Raw genomic sequence first — 17380 nt, forward strand, 5'->3', positions numbered from 1 at the left:
TGCTGGAGAACGTAGGGGCCCACACGCTAGACGAAATTGACTGGAACGGGTATGTATGAAAGACTATCAACCAGGCAGCCAAAGCATTGGCTTTAGGAAGTGTGCCAACAAGTGGAGGGTCTCCAGCCTCCAAGGCTACAGAGAGGAAGAAAGCTTCATCCAAGGCCTCTTACATTGGGTATGGAGGTGTCTTAACGGCACTTATCTAGGAGGTCGTGAAGGAGGCGCAGGAGGCAGAAGAGGGGGAGGGGGAAACAGCAGACAGATCACCTCCTCATCAATACTAGGAGAGGTCCAGTGATAGGACTGAGACCAAGGAAGAAGGGGAGGAACAGAAAAGTAAAAAGCAGGTCAAGGAGGCCAAGAAGAAGGCAGCGCAAAAGAAAAAGAAAAAGGATGATGAGGGCCGCATGAAAGAGAAAGAAGACTTGGAGAAGGCCAAGAGAGAGTCCCTTAGGGAGGCCAAAGAGAGGGAGAAGAAGAAAAAACAGGAAGAAGAAAAGGAAAGGGAGCAATTACAAAAGGCTAAGAAGGCATCAAAGCAGGAGACAAAGGAGAGAAAAGGAAAGGAAAAGGAAGAAAAATAGAAAAAGAAGGAATAGCAGAGAAAATCAGAAGAGGAAAGGCGAAGAAAGGCTGATGAAGAAGAGGGAGAACTAAGAAGAAAGGAGGAGGAGGACCTGGCTGAAGCCACACGCCGGTCCATAGAACAACAATGCAGAGCTGATGAATTGGGGAGTTTGAGCCCACATAGAGAAGAAAGGCCTGGGTCAAGCACACAGGTGCCGGAGATTGTGCTGCCCGCCATCACTGAGGGCAAGGGCAAGGCCCCGATCCACCCAATTCCTACTCTATTGGTGCCTCCCACTGAGCCAACCACCATCACTCCCAGCATCCCCACCAGTACAGATGTATCAAATCTTGTGGCTTGGATGCAGTATTTCATCAACAAGGAGATAGCCCAGGGGACGAGCACTGAAACTACGGCTACAGGACAAAAGCGGCCGGCCACAGACGCAAAGTCTAGGCAAGATCCCAAGCGACAAAAGGTGGAGGACTCAACAACACCCATCCAAACAACGATGATGCCACCAGCTAATTACGACGAATACGTCGCCGAGCTACTCTCGCAGTTGGAGAGAGCTAAGGAGGAACGCAAGGTAGCGGTGGCTGAGTTGGTAGCAGTTGAGAAGGAATCAATAGCCACCTTCCAGCTTGACAAAACAAGGATGATAGCCATGCAACAAAGAGAGATCACAGATCTCAAGTAGGAAATAAAGGCTAAGGATGACAGAAAGGAGCACTAGAGACAGCAGCTCGAGAATGAAACACAGGAGCTGGTGAAGATGCAAAGAGAACATAAGCTCTTGACAATGCAATACCAGGAGCTCATTACAAAAACTGCTAAAGTTGAAGAGCTCATGGCTGAGCTCAACGCTAGGGATGAGAAAATAAAGCAGGACATGGAGAAGCAGCAAGAAGAGATTGAGCGCCTAACCGATCAGTTGAACGCGGAAAGAGAAGAACAGGAGAGGCTGATCAAGAAATTGGAGCACCAAGAGCAAAGGCTCATGATACTGAACCTGAAGCAAGGGGAGAGCATGGAGGACATGAACAAGAAGGCAAAGGAGTGGGCGGTGCATAATGAAAAGAGGGTGAAGACACTGGCACAGCGCCTCGCTCTGGCAGAAAAGGAAAAGACCATTGCAGAGAGCAAGGCGAAGCCGCCCAAGTGGCCTTCGATGCCCAACAAAAAGTCTTCCTCGACACCATCAGGGACACTATCTGCTCAGAGGAGGGAGAACCATTGGAGGTGGCACAAAGAAAGCTCAACATTGCACGAAGAGCCCTACACGCAGGACTACAATTGCCACCCCAACCTGTGGAGGTTAGGCTGAGCCTAAACGAGCAACGAAAATACCTATTGCTGGCCGGCCTAACCACCCAGGAAGCGGATGCCCTAGGATTTGAAGAGAGAGCACCATAGGGAAACCAACAGGGAGAGGAAGCCGAATTCGAAGTCAATGTGAATAGATTTGCAGAAGATGTGATCCCACAACCCCCCTCGCCACACAATCAGGAACAGCAACCACTTGACCCGCCCCTAGATAGACAAGCCACGCTCAAGGAGCAACGATAAAAATTAGTGGAAGAAGCCAAGAAAAGGCTACAAGCCAAGCCAGTCGTACAGCCATCTACATCCCTCCCACCGTGCCCCGATGACCTCCCAACGCAATTCCACGTGGAGATGGTGGTCTGGGAACGGCAGGAAATCGAAAAGGACCCTTTCTCTTTCAGCTTCCTTATGCCTAACAGCCTAAGAAGGGTCCTGCCGATCAAAGTAATGGAGGAGGTGATCGTGGCTGGCAGCCGACTAGGCCAAAAATGGCTGGATGACAGGGCAAAGACCCCCACTCTGTGGGGCACGGAGGAAGCAGAATTTTGGCAAGACAAAGTATACAAAGTGCCACACACTGTAAGGGGCTATGACTGCCAACCCCTCTAGAGAAGGCGGATATGCAATACCAACATGCTCGCCTGGATGGCATTTTGCAACACCCTACCCTACGAGAGAAACGACCCCACATTCATGGCGTATCCTCATAGGGTAGGTGTGGATTTTGTCACCACCCTCCATTGGAGGCATGACTTCCCCGTCATCTACAATTCCAACACCACCTCCTTCGAGGATGCTCTACTTTTTGATTTAGGAAGCCTAACCGACTCCATGACGCACTTCCTCGCAGAATTCTCCTCCTGTCCCAATCCCGCTTTCATAACTACGTGTAATTAAGGGGGCGAAACAAACCTAGGGAGGTAACACTCATCTATGGTTAGACCTGTCACCCTAAGCCACTGGCACCGCACCCCCTTGGCACAAATGGGATCCTCAAGTGTGGGACATCACCCGGGCTTGCCTGCAGTTGGACCCACCTCCCCATTCCACTAGCACGAGCACAATGCACCAACATGTTGAGGAAAGAACTCTCCTTAGGTAGAGCACCGCATCTTCTTCTTCAGGCACCCCAAAAGCGCCAAACCACCAACTTCGGAGGCCCTCGTGTCAAGATTGTGGGAGAGAAGGATGGAGTCTCGCTTGAAGCTTTCTTGCTTGCACAATGGGGGAAGACACACAAGGGTGGAGGCTGAAAACAGTTTTCCTCTTCTTAGTTGTGGAAGCCAAAAGAACTCAAGTACAAAGAAATAGAAGAACCCTAGATATGGGTCTCAAACCAAACTCAACTAACTAAGGTGGCATACTAACTGAGCCACGAACTAGAGTAGATAAGGATAGCTATCATGTAGCTATTATTCAGGGGCGGTGTACCAACCGCATCTGCAACTGACAAGTCGGTGACATAAATACACAACGGTCACCCTGGCCTATCACGAGTGGAGCTCGATATCTCAACACTCCCCCTCGAGCTCAATCCCAATTCCTGCACACCAAGCAGGTCTCTGAACTTGCGCAGCTTCTCTGCGCCCAATGCCTTCGTGAATATGTCAGCTACCTGATCCTCTGTGCTGACATAAACTAGATCAATAAGACCTAGTAAAACCCTCTCTCGCACATAGTGATAATGCACCTCAATGTGCTTTGTTCTAGCATGATAGACTGGGTTATTTGCCAAGTGTATACTACTCATGTTGTCACAATAAATGACAACTGGCCCATCTGTAGACTGATGCATATCATAAAGTAGCTTATGCAACCAAGCTACCTCACATGCAGCCATTGCTGCACCCCTGTACTCAGCCTCTGTGCTCGACAAGGCAACTGTAGGCTGTTTCTTGCTGCTCCAAGTGACTGCAGCACTCCCAAAAGAGAACACATATCCACTGGTAGATCGTCTATCAGAAATACTACCAGCCCAATCAGCATCAGTGTATCCATGCAGCTGTATCTGAACCCCAGTCTCATAAAATAGTCCATACTGCAATGTGGACTTCACATACCTGAGTATGCGTCTAGCTGCATCCAAATGTGGTTTCCTTGGAGCCTGCATAAACTGACTTACCAATCCAACAGCATAGCTCAAATCTGGCCTGGTAATAGTCATATAAATCAAGCTTCCTACTATGCGTCTGTACATAGTAGGGTCTTCCAGAAGCTCACCTGCATCTGCACTTAGCTTCACATTCTGCTCCAAAGGAACTGAAATAGGCTTACAGCCTGTCATCCCATATTTGGACAGCATGTCCAATCCATACTGCCTCTGCAAGAGCTGTATCCCACTTGGTGATCTAATCACCTCAATGCCCAAGAAATAACGCAGCTCTCCCAAATCCTTCATCTCAAAATTTTGCTTCAATAGCATTTTCACATGAAGTATATCTTCATCACTGTCACCTGTCATAATCAAATCATCAACATAAATGGCAAGTAGCATAATACCTTTCTCTGTTTTTCTCACATAAAGTGAGAAATCTGCCTTAGAAATCTGAAAGCCAATAGTGACAAGATACTGTCCTATCTTGTCAGACCATGCTCTAGGTGCTTGCTTCAAGCCATACAAGGCTTTCTTCAACCTGCAAACAAACTCAAGATGAACAGCATGCACATAACCTGGTGGCTGCTCCATATAGACCTCTTCTTGCAAATCACCATGCAAGAAGGCATTCTTTACATCCATCTGATGTAAAGACCATCCCTTGGATGCAGCCATAGCAATGACTGCTCTTACGGTTGCCATCCTTGCAACCGGACTGAATGTTTCTTCATAGTCAATGCCATATGTTTGTGCATACCCCTTGACTACTAATCTTGCCTTGTATCTATTCACAGAACCATCAGCATTGTGCTTCACCTTATAAACCCACTTACAGCCAATTGCATTCTTACCTTTAGGCAAAGGTACCAATTCCCATGTAGCGTTTGCCTCCAAGGCATCCATTTCTTCATCCATGGCTTTCTCCCATTTTTCTTTTCCCATGGCTTGCTCAAAAGAAGTGGGTTCTGGTTCCTGTATCACCTTGACCATATATGCATAGTGAATGGCTGTAAATCCATCATATTTTAGCCTATCCACAGGATACCTAACTCTAGTAGACCTGCGCAAAGTGGGTTCACTCCCAGGTGCTCTCAAAACATCCCTGGTCTTCCTTACTCCAGGTGTAACAATAGAAGGAATACCCAACTCATCATCAATGCTCTGTTCTGAGCCACTGGATTCACCATCCACATAAGAGTGACCTGCATTCACATCAAACATGGGCTGATCAACCTTCTCTTTTCCTTTTCGTGATACCTGCATACCACTATCTGCATTACTTTGAGAAGATTCTCCTGATCTCAATCTGCCTGTCCATGGCGAAGAATGTGAACCACTGCTAGAGGACGCTCTAGGTCCACTAATATTTTGTGACTACTGCTGTGAATTCTGTGCAGCATTACCATTTTGTGCATCTACATCATCAATCACATTTACTGGTTTATACCAGCTACTCATCTCATCAAAAACAACATCTCTGCTCACTGTAAACTTACGAGTAGAAGGGTTATAGCATCTATACCCTTTTTGCTGCAGAGAGTAACCAATAAAGATGCACTTCTCAGCTTTTGGATCCAACTTGGATCTCAGCTCATCTGGCACATGTACATAGGCAATGCAACCAAAAATTTTCAAATGAGAAATATCTGGTTTCCTACCAGTATACCTCTCCTCTGGAGTCATTCCATGTATTGCTGCAGTGGGAGTCCTGTTCATTATGTAGACTGCTGTAGCAACTGCTTCAGCCCAATAAAAATCTGGCAAGTCTTTTTCATTGAGCATGGCACGAGATACCTCTCCAATATGCCTGTTTTTCCTTTCTGCAATTCCATTTTGTTGTGGGGTATAACTGCATGAATATTGCTTCTTTATGCCATGCTCCTACAAGAACTTTGCAAACTCATTTGAGAGGTACTCTCCCCCTCCATCTGACCTCGGGCATTTTATTTGCAGACCTGTTTCTTTTTCAGCCATAGCTTTAAGGGTTTTGAAATGCCCAAAAACTTCACTTTTCTTATTCATAAAATACACCCAAACTTTTCTGCTATAGTCATCAATAAAAGTGACAAAATAATGACAGCCTCCAAGAGATGCAGCTTTAGTAGTCCACACATCAGAGTGGATTAATTCCAATGGCTTCTCACTCTCTTGAACATGTCTAGGAAATGGTTTCCTTGCATGTTTTCCAAACTGACAGGCTTCACATACCTTATGCATTTCTGCAACCTTGAATTTTGGCAATCCTGCAACAATATTTTGGGCCTGCATTGATTTAAGTCGCTGTACATTAACATGACCAATGCGTTTATGCCAGATATCAATATCTGCAACTACACCGGTCCCATGTGCAAACATTGCTGCACTCAATTCAGACATGTCTGCATCCAACGTAAACATTCTGCCCTTCTTCTTTCCTTTTGCTATCAAGCGACCTTTATTTTTCATATCCTCAACAAAGCATCCATGAGGATTAAATCTGACCTGCAAGCCCTGTTCAACCATTTGACCAACAGAAACCAGATTCTTGGTGATATTCGGGACATGAAATACATCGGACAGGTATTTCTTTTTCCCATCCTGCATAGACAAGGGAATTTTTCCAATCTGCACAATAGGATGTGCAGTATCATCACCAGTCTCCACAAATCCTGGTTTTTTCATTTTCCTTGCATCCTCCATCCATTCTGCATGACCTGTCATGTGGTTTGATGCACCTGAGTCAACATACCATACATCATTGCTTTCTTCTGCGTTTGTCACAGAATTGTTCATGTGCTGCACCATGAACAAATGCTCATTTCTGTCATCACCCTGTCTGCTAGAAGATGCATAGTTCCCTTGTTGCAGTTTTCCATTCATGATGTCATTCTGCTTTTTATAGCAGTCTTTAGCCATATGACCCATTTTACCACAGTAGTAGCATTCAACATTACTGTTTGCATTTTGACCTCTTTGCCATCCACCACGACCTCTTTGGCTCCCCCTACCTCTAGAGTTACCACGTCCTCCTCCATAGGACTGGTTTTCTTGAGTTTGCTACATATTCTGATTTCTACCACGGCCTCCAAATCGGCCTCCTCTACCTCTGCCTCTACCTCTTCCAGCATTTGAGTAGAAGACAGTTTCTTTTGAAGTTCCTCCTGAAGAAGATGCACCACCATTTCTCTGTTCCTCAGAAATTAGAAGAGCAATCAACTCCTCAAAATCAGGAAATCTTTCACGAACTGAAATGGATGTCCGAAACTGTGCATAATCCTTTCCTAGACCATTCAAGGTCACAGAAACTAAATCATCATCTTCCACTGGCGACCCAATGGAAGCAAGTGCATCTGCAATCTTCTTCACCTTCATGTGGTAGTCATTGATGCTCATATTTTCTCTTTGCACATTGTGCAACTCTTGCTTGAGCTGCATTTTCCTGGCTTGCGTATTTGTGCTATACATCTTTGACAGAGTATCCCATGCCTCCTTTGGCGTACTTGCATCCTGAATATGCACAATCATAGAGTCTGAAATACTGATAGACAGCCAGTACATAACTTTCCTGGCTCTCTCATGCCATGCTTTGAATGCCTGCATTTGCTGTTGATTGGGAACATCAGGAAGAACTGGTTCTTCTTCATTTCCTGCAACAAATTCCCAATATCCTTTTCCCATAAGGAAATTCGTCATTCTAAACTTCCATGCTTGGAAGTTGTTATTGTCAAGCTTTTCAGTGACAATCTGTGAAAGAGAATCAGACGCCATTACAGAACACTGCAAAAAATTCTGTCACTGCAAAAACTCAGCTTCACCCTCACAAGGGCAAATCTGCAAAACTGGCGAAAGTGGTATTTGACCACACAGTCACTTCCTAGTGACGATTTTGTCTCAACAGGCAACAGGGATGATTCTGTAACTCCCAATATCTCTGCGCACAAGCATACGATGCAATTTCTACAGAAACTTTTCACCGACCTGTAGAACAGTGGCTGCACAGCATAAAACTGGGCCTTTTCCTGAGTGCGTGCAGAAAACTTTCGCCTCCAAAACAGGCCCCGAAATGGCCTCAAATCAAAAAAACAAGGTCCTTTTGCTTCACCGCGAAGGGCGTCTCAACCTGAGACAATGCACTCCTGCACTTTCCGGCTGTGCTACCTGCAGAGATCTGCTCCCAAAACAGAAAATGAAAGCAACACTGCTCCTCTTACCAGATCGCCGCGAGCTTGGCTTGCTTTCTTGAGCTCCTTACCACGAACAAGGCTCTGATACCATGTCAAGATTGTGGGAGAGAAGGATGGAGTCTCGCTTGAAGCTTTCTTGCTTGCACAATGGGGGAAGACACACAAGGGTGGAGGCTGAAAACAGTTTTCCTCTTCTTAGTTGTGGAAGCCAAAAGAACTCAAGTACAAAGAAATAGAAGAACCCTAGATATGGGTCTCAAACCAAACTCAACTAACTAAGGTGGCATACTAACTGAGCCACGAACTAGAGTAGATAAGGATAGCTATCATGTAGCTATTATTCAGGGGCGGTGTACCAACCGCATCTGCAACTGACAAGTCGGTGACATAAATACACAACGGTCACCCTGGCGTATCACGAGTGGAGCTCGATATCTCAACACCTCGTCCACCCATGGCATCCAGTGAGCTACTCCGATGAACATCATTCTTGAGCTTCCACAAGCACCTGAGTTTACATGTGGCCCTCACCCTTACACCAACGCCGAAGTGCCATGGGACTGGCACCCGTCTAGGAGGGGGGTAATGTTAACCCCAAGTCGAGATGGCAAAAAAATGAAGGAAAAAGCAAAAGGAATATGGAAAAAGATTAAAGACACATAGGCGGCCTCTAAAGATGAACCGGGGCAAAAAGCGCAACTTTAAATAAAAAGGCGCCTCAAAAACCTCGAAAAACTCTTGTAAAAGAGCACCAGGCTCCCTCCTGTGCCAATTGTAAAATATTAGATGGATGTAGGCTAGAGGCACAAGGCTAGAAGAGGGAAATGGAAAAAGGACCTTGCCACAATGCCGGTCATGTAAAAAAGGGATGGGTGTCCATAGGATTTTAGGGTTTGTATATATAAAGTTCAAAAAGTGAATAAGAGATCATTCTTTTGGTGTTTGGCAATAAGAGTCTTCTTCTTCTTCTCTCCTTCTCATCTTCTTGCTTGTGTGTGCTCTTGAGGGAGTGAGTGTGAGAGTGTGAGGGAGTGAGTGTGTGAGAGTGAGGGATCAAGAGGGTGAAGCTCTTCACCATCTCCTATTCTCTTCTTCTCTTCTCTTCTCTCTTCTTGCGCGCACGGCTATGGAGGATGGAGCTTGGAGGTGGAGGAGGCTTGAGGATGCTTGAGCTAGCATCTAGGATCGTGGAGCTGTCGGCGTGTGTGAGAGAGGAGGCAACTCATATCGGCACTAAGATAAGCTCACTACACTCGTAGGATTGACGGCACATCGATTAGGTGAGAGATAGCCATTAGAGCTTGCTTGGAACACTTGAAACAATAAGCAGTCCGTGGGTCTTGGCAGTAGAGTGAAAGCTCCCACAGCTATTAGCGTCGCAAATTTACTACACGCATCATTATCAGCGTTGCAACATGCGTCCCAAAGCGTCGTTATTAGTGTTGCTATTTGCATCGCTATTTGCATCAGTATCAGCGACGCTGATACCAACGCAAATAGCAACCTTGATAACGACGTTGATACCGATTGTTCTATGACGTCGCTAATATTGATGTTTTTTGCAATAACGGGGGCCAATTTCCTTATGAACATTTTCATCACTTTAAATGTCGGTATAAGGCATGTATCTTGTAGTGCGTGATAATGGAATACAAGAAGGAAAACTAAGAGCAATGGCTTTAGAGGAAGATTTGTTTATATTGGAAGTAGTAAGGGATTCAATTGCTTTTTCTTCTTCCAAGTCACATGCATCTTGGCAATTTATATTGGATAAAGATATCAAAAGACGATTAAGGCATCCAATTAAAATGTTTGTTTATTTTCTAGCTTTAACTAACAAAGCTGTCCAATCATTTATTAAAGCCACTTTTATGGCAGAGAGAGAGTTGTTTTCAAGAGCAACAATCTCAAAATCCAATAATATTTTGTGAAAATCAGGCCCTTTAAAACACGCCAAAATAGATTGGATGGCAATGGCTAGTGGATCAAGGAGAAATAAGGCAATAGCATAACCCAATCTAGCTAGAGATGGAATCCATGCATTCTATAAATCAAATATACACAATATACAAATAATTTTTTGTTTAAATTAAAGTATAACATAAATATTTTACCTTATTCTTAAAATTGTATGGTGCTAATCAAGCCAAGGGTTAGTCTATTTGATGTATAAATCCCTTCAAATCATTAGAGATGCTCAATGCCCCACCCTCATAAGGTGCCACCAATGATCCATGGTGCTCAAATTTTGTGAGGCTCCCATTATGAGAAGAAGCCATATGTGAGAATAGACATTGGGTGGGTCCTGACTTGTATGTCAAATGAGGTCTATGTGACCATATGGCAAAAAGGTGACCTTTGTGGATCTAGCCTTTGGATTAGCTAGAGTGGTTATGCTACTGGTCACTCAAGGCACAATGCATCGAGTTGTAGGGTGTGGGAGTTATCAAGGACCCCTATTTTGGGATTCGAGGGCCACGAAAGTGGTCCTTGGCTAGGGGGTCTCAAGGAGGCCAGCATCCCCTCCCCTCTTGATAGGGGTCTGAGGATAGTGCCCTCCTTCCAACAGTAAAGGTAATATTTCCTAAAATACTTCCTAGCCGACTAGAGAACATTCATAATATGGTCAAACATGTCGACCAAACTGCCTCCCCAGTCTATAAAAGGAAGACCCCTCTAAAGCCATCAATATATCTATCTTTCACCCAATCAGAGTTCTTCTAGCTACCCTAAACTCTTTGCCTATCATCTATTTGGATCACTATCTAAGCTTCACAATGGACGTGCATGGGGGTGGACAGAGTCATCTTTGTATCAGTTCGTTTGAAATTAAAGTAGTCTATGTTCTTCTCATATGTGCTATGTGTTCTTTGCTCGTTGCTCAAATCTTATCCATTGTGCCATGTAATTTCTATATGGTATCAGGGCCCAAGTGGATTTGAGGAGTGAAGAGTACATGAGAGGCAATGGCTTCAATAGCAAAGAGGAGAAATGTCATCTAACTGCATCAAATACTGGTGATGGCGCATCAAGTGGTGATTCTACTATATCAGTAATTCAAACATTGGGGATTCATCCACTAACCTTCAATGAAGGCAAGTTAGATGGTACAAACTATACTTTGTGAAAGTTTAAAATCACAACTATCCTTGATTCTTATGAGCTTCTGGAGAGGGTGCTAGGGACTAACCTAAAACCACAACCCACCCTCGACCCATCAAATTTGTGAAGTTATGATTCCTCCAAATGTAGCTCTTCTACGAGCTTGCAAACAAAGGAATGCAAATGCACTATGTGCCTTAGTTACAAGCTATTTTGATAAGAACGCCAAATTGGGGATTATGGGAATTTTCCATAAGTTTGGGACACGTGGTCAAATCTTTGAATTTTTCATAACTTGAACGCTATAACTCCAAATCAAGTGCTCTATAGCTCAATAGATTCCATTTTTCAAGTGCTTTCCAATTATAGGTCACATCATATGGTATTGAGAAACTTATGGGCATGTTATCTGAGTGCCACCTTTTTAGTATTCAAAAAATGGAAATTGGGAGATTCCCAAACTCAGTAATATTGTGTTTAAGTGTTTTGACCTAGATTCAGTACACAACCAAGGCATCAAAGACTTGGAATGTACTAAGGAGCAATAAGGATTCAAAATTTGGAGAATCAACTAGCAACATAGAAGTTTGTTGAAGGAGAGACACTTGGAGCATTCATAGCTTGGATCAAGAATCTGCGCAACCAGATGGCTGGCAATGGGATACAAAAGATTAGTGATGAGGAGCTAGCTCAAAGGTGTCTTCAGATTTGTCCACTAAATTTTGATGAATTGGTAACTATCCTAAACACTCAAGTGAGATCTCAAGCTTTGATGTTTGAGAAATTTTGCATGCTACTAACGGAGGAGGAGTTGAGGCTTAAAGCTTGAGAAGGTAGCAGCATTGGACATATTGCATTCTCTGCCAATGTGAAAGGCAAAGGTGGTTCCTCTACCAATGGTGACAAAAAGAAAAAGGGTGGTAAGAAAAAGTTTCAAGGAGATTGCTTCTATTGAAATAAGAAAGGACGTGCAATTGTAGATTTTCATGTCAAGAAGGTAGATGAAAAGAATGGCACTATGAAGACTAAAGGGAAGAAGATAGCCAATACAACTGAAGTAGAGTTAGAGCTCAATTGGAGTTATTCATGGTGACCATTGAGAAAGTGTGTTCCTCAATGCACGAAATATCTAACACTGACTCATGGGTATTGGATAATGGCACCTCATATTACATGACCAACAAGAAAGATCCATATGGTCCTATGAAGCCTCTACAAGAATCCATCACTGTGATGGTTGAAAATGATACAAAATGCCATGTTGATGGCACATGTACGTCTATTTAATTTATTACTACAAATTATTAACTAAAGAATCTTTCAAATGTGCCAAAGATTAAGAGAAATATGTTATTAGTTGCTTCTATAACCGATCTTGTCCATGAGGTGAGGTTCACTAAGACAGGTGCAAAAATTATCGGTAGTACTAGCAAAGTTGTCGATAAAGGAGAAAGGAGGAACAACCTATATGAGCTAAGTGCTCTTACAGTCACCATTAGTGTGGGCACAAGTAAAATTTGGCATGAAAGATTTGGTCACATTGGTTTTGGTATAGATTTGTAGAGCAAACTCGAATTTCTCGAATCAGTCAATGACTTCTCCCTTGTTTCCATAGAAAACGGGATGGTAACCTAAACCATGGAACAAAAACTCTAGTAAGCATTTTTCTCTAAGTTTTATGAGGGTAGACTCTCACATACAGTTTTTAGAGGGGGAATCAACAAAAAAAAAAAGCGTTGAAGGAGGTGCATAAGCAAGGTATGGTTGCTCACCTACCTATAGTAACTAAAATGAAGGAACTATATGAAGCTTGTTATATGATGGGCAAGCAACAAAAAAAGGCATTTCCAAAAGAAAGCAAGAATAGAGTGAAGGCTCCTCTAGAGTTGATGCATGCTGACTTATACAACAAAATGCCTACAAAAGCCTTGGGAGGATCTTTTTACTTTATGTTGATCTTCGACAACTATAGTAGAAAGATGTGGGTGTACTTCCTTCGTGATAAAGCTCAAGCTTTTGGTAAGTTTAAAGAATGGCTAAATCTTAGTGAGAGTGAAACAGGGCAAAGTGTAAAGAAGTTTAGAACAAATGGTGGTGGTGATTTCAACTCAAAGAAGTTTGAAGACTTTTGCAAGAGCAAAGGGATTAAGCACCAATTGACAACGTCTCATGCACCTTACTAGAATGGCATTGTTGAATACCAAAATCACACCATTGTCAAAATGGCAAGGTGCATGCTTAAGGACAGGATTTCCTAACCAATTTTGGGTAGAAGTTGTTAATACTATAGTTTACATTCTCAATCGGAGTTACAGAAAGGCTCTTAAGGGAAAAACTCCTCATGAGGCCTAGTTTGGTAAAAACCCATCTGTCTCACATTTTAGAACTTTTGGATGTGCATGTTATACACATGTACCAAAGGATAAGAAAAACAAGTTAAATCCAAAAAAGCACAAAATGTATCTTCTTGGGTTATAATGATGAGCAAAAAGCTTACAAATTGTATGACCAAGAGGCAAAGAATATCATAGCGAGTAGTGATGTGGTATTCAAGGAGCAGCCACTTATACTGGAGAAGGCAAATATAAGTTCTTTCACTTTATCATCCAATGAAGAAGTAGTCCACTATGTTGGATGATGAGAACAAAGTTCACCAACCTACAATCATGCCATCGGATAAGCCATTTCCACGATGGGTGAAGAAGTTCTATGATCACAATAATCCTATACCTACTATAGTGGAGGAAAATGTAGATGGACCAAGGAAGCACTAAGAATAGAGAAGCAAAGAAAGGCTTCTAGTCACATAGTCAATATGGCCTTGATGGGGCTGAGATTATGAGAGAAGTAAAGGAGCTAGCAAACTTGGAAAAAGTACTTGCCGATCCAACATGGAGAGCAGCTATGCAAGCTGAGTATGATAGCATAATGAAGAATGATACTTGGGAGCTAGTGGATCTAGACAGAAAAGAGGAAATTATTGGCACCCAGTGGAATCTAGAAGGTAAAGTACAAAGATGATGGCAGTTGTTGCTATCCTATCTATGCAGAAGACATAATAGGACAGAGAATGCTTCATGGGGTAAATACTCGATATCGCATCTAGAAACCATGGAAACTCAAAACTAACCATATAGAAGCGTAGACATACTATATTCAGCACTACATATCAGAAAATGAGAAATATAACACACAAAACATGCTGCAAATGAGACAAAGACACCATAGATGATGGCGTCAACTACCAGATTCTCTTCGTAATCAGATAAATCCATCATACATCAGGCATAGACATCACATATGACCAGATCAATGAGATGAATACACAAAATGCCTCATCATGTCACGTTTTTGCAACTGCCCCAAAACTGCACTTCATAAGGCAGTGAACTTCATGAGACGAATAGAGGCTGCCTCACACATAGGACTAGCATAACTAAGGTCCAACCATGCTAAGGGCATAATACATGATACATAAAGTGTGAGATCATGACCATGGCTAACACTTGGCACAACCATGACACGAACCCTTGCATGATCTATGAAGTCAAAATGCCTTATCCAAAACTGGACATATCTAGTGAGAAAAAAATTGTGCCTTACTCACAGCCTTGCACCATGGAGTAAGCCACAAAGAGTAACCATAAGTAGAGCCACTCCAGCAGGATACTTATAGCCTTTTGAATGGTTTCATAATCCCAAATCCTCTTGGTCATGCTGCTCATGCGACCCAAGAGGTAAAACATCCATGTCATGAATCTTATCCACTGTAAGCTCTCTGATCTGCACCTAGTTATGAATATCATGCATTACATCATTAATATTAGCCTTAATAACATCAACATCAGAAGACCAATTTTCAGCATGATCAATCTGCTTAACACTCTACAAAGCAGTAACCATTGCCACAAGTCTATGAGACTCAACCTACATCCCATCAATTTTCTCCTTAAGAGCATTTTTTTCATGAATAAATGCTTCCATATTTTCATACACATATGACTGCTATAAAACTGCATATGGTCTAGTTATAACCTATGACATCCTATTAGCAATACCCACCCAGTGATCATGCACCAAAGTAGTCAATGTAGCTCTCATTGAAACCAAATATTACTACATAAAAATAGACCCATCTAGATCAACCTCCATATCACTCAAGAGTTGCTTTTCCACTTTAAGAAGAGGCTGCAAACAGGCATCCAATAGTACTCTATCATCTTTTAACTTAGCATTTTCCTTGGCCAACAAATCCAGTTCACCATTCAACTTATCCTACATATGAGTTGTCCATTCTTTAAAAGCAATTAAAGACAATTTACACTTAGCTAGCATATTAGCATACTCATCAATCTGCCTCCTTAAAGCACCAACCTCATTATCATGCAATTCCCTCATCTTTTACATTTCAATATGCATGCTGTCCTTTTCAGTCTTCATGGATGCCAATTGCTCCTGCAAAGATTGCACTACATCCAACTTCACTACACCATTAGCATGCATTTTAGCCACAAATCGAGACAAACTTGCAACAAAAGCTCCGCAAGATTTTGAGGAACATATCCCTCATGAACCATTTTTCTGTCATAAGACAAAGCAACACCATGCTGCATCATAGAATCACTGTATCTAGGCGTAGGCATATTCTCCATCTTGACTTTGGAGAATCTTACCTGTTTCTTTACACCTGTAATCACCACATCTTCCTAAACGCTGTCATTTTGGACATCATCATTCAACCACTCTGATATATCCAAAGGCATAGAATATCCCAAAGTATTAACATGTGACACTTCATGAGAAGAAAAACTCATGAACAAAGGATCCACAAACTCTTTTTCGTTGTCATTTTCAGCATCACTCAAACCATGAGCATGAGACAAATCTTTGTCATAAAGGTCAACAAGTATCCCATCCACCAATTTTTGCCTCTTGAATGCACTAACCTTGTCCATATTTGGAGACTCCCAAAGAAACAGATGCAATGTCACAACTTGCAAATGAGCATACAATGCAGCCAACATAGGTCCAATCCTGCTTTTCTATTGTTGCTTCCGAATGGTTGGTACATGAACTTCCTGCATCAATTTATCATAGAGAGTTCCTAGCCCAATTGGAACCCCAACATTTTTAGCATACGATAAAACACCGAATGTATCCTTTGTGATGACATCTGCCTTAATGAACAATAAAAACATTTGCATGAGCCACTTTATAAAAAACCTCCTCTTTGGATCAGTATGTCTCAAGACATACTGATTTCTGACACTAATAGCAGCTCCAAATTCATGTTGCATGGCTTCATCACTACACCTCCAATGCTTTGGTCTATCATTAAGTTCTAGGGAGAACACTTGAGCTAAAAGAGATGGAGTAAGCTCCAGTTTTCCACCAATCTTTTCACTCTCTCTAATCATTAACAACTGCTATTGAGCATGCACATTGTTGCCCCAAGCATCCCATGGCAACTCAGCAAAACTAAGAAACCCAATCTGTTTTGACTAGTCCTTGGTATTGGGCTCATTGGCATCCATAAGAATAGAGCAATCAAGAATTGGGATAGCCAACTCACCTTCATCCCCACTAGACATAGTAGAAGATGCTTTTGGCATGTTATCCTTGACTTTTGATGGAGGTGTATCAGGTGGACTGTCACTCCAACCCTCGTCATGCTCATGAACAGCCCTCGGCTGCTATCACCCTCTCCTCATAGGAGGTTTTGAAATCTTTCATTGCCTTATCTTCACCATGGTAGCATCACCCACGACTTGCTAAGAATCCAAGATGAAAAGAGATGAAGAAAATGATGGAGGATGATGGTGTGGAATTGCAGGAGGGCGTTGTTGTATGGGTGTAGGTGTCAACACATGAACCTTCTTTCCCATGCTTTGCCCTTTTTCCTCTTGCCTTACTTGAAAATCATGTTAAACTCCTTGAAAATAGAGGGAAGATAACATACTGATGACCACTTGTACTCAGTGTGAGTCTGACATTAGAAGCTTGTCCCTTCAAATAGACCTCATGCAACTGAAACTTCGTGGCTTCACACAGTTTAAATACCAAAGGAGCTGAGGGTAAAGTTAGTTGGTCTTTTAGACCATCACTTCATAAGGACCATTATAC

The sequence above is a fragment of the Lygodium microphyllum genome, unplaced genomic scaffold, assembly GCF_053477565.2.
Source record: "Lygodium microphyllum isolate KBCC unplaced genomic scaffold, Lygodium_microphyllum_v1.1.10 scaffold_49, whole genome shotgun sequence".
NCBI classification, from domain to species: Eukaryota; Viridiplantae; Streptophyta; class Polypodiopsida; order Schizaeales; family Lygodiaceae; genus Lygodium; species Lygodium microphyllum.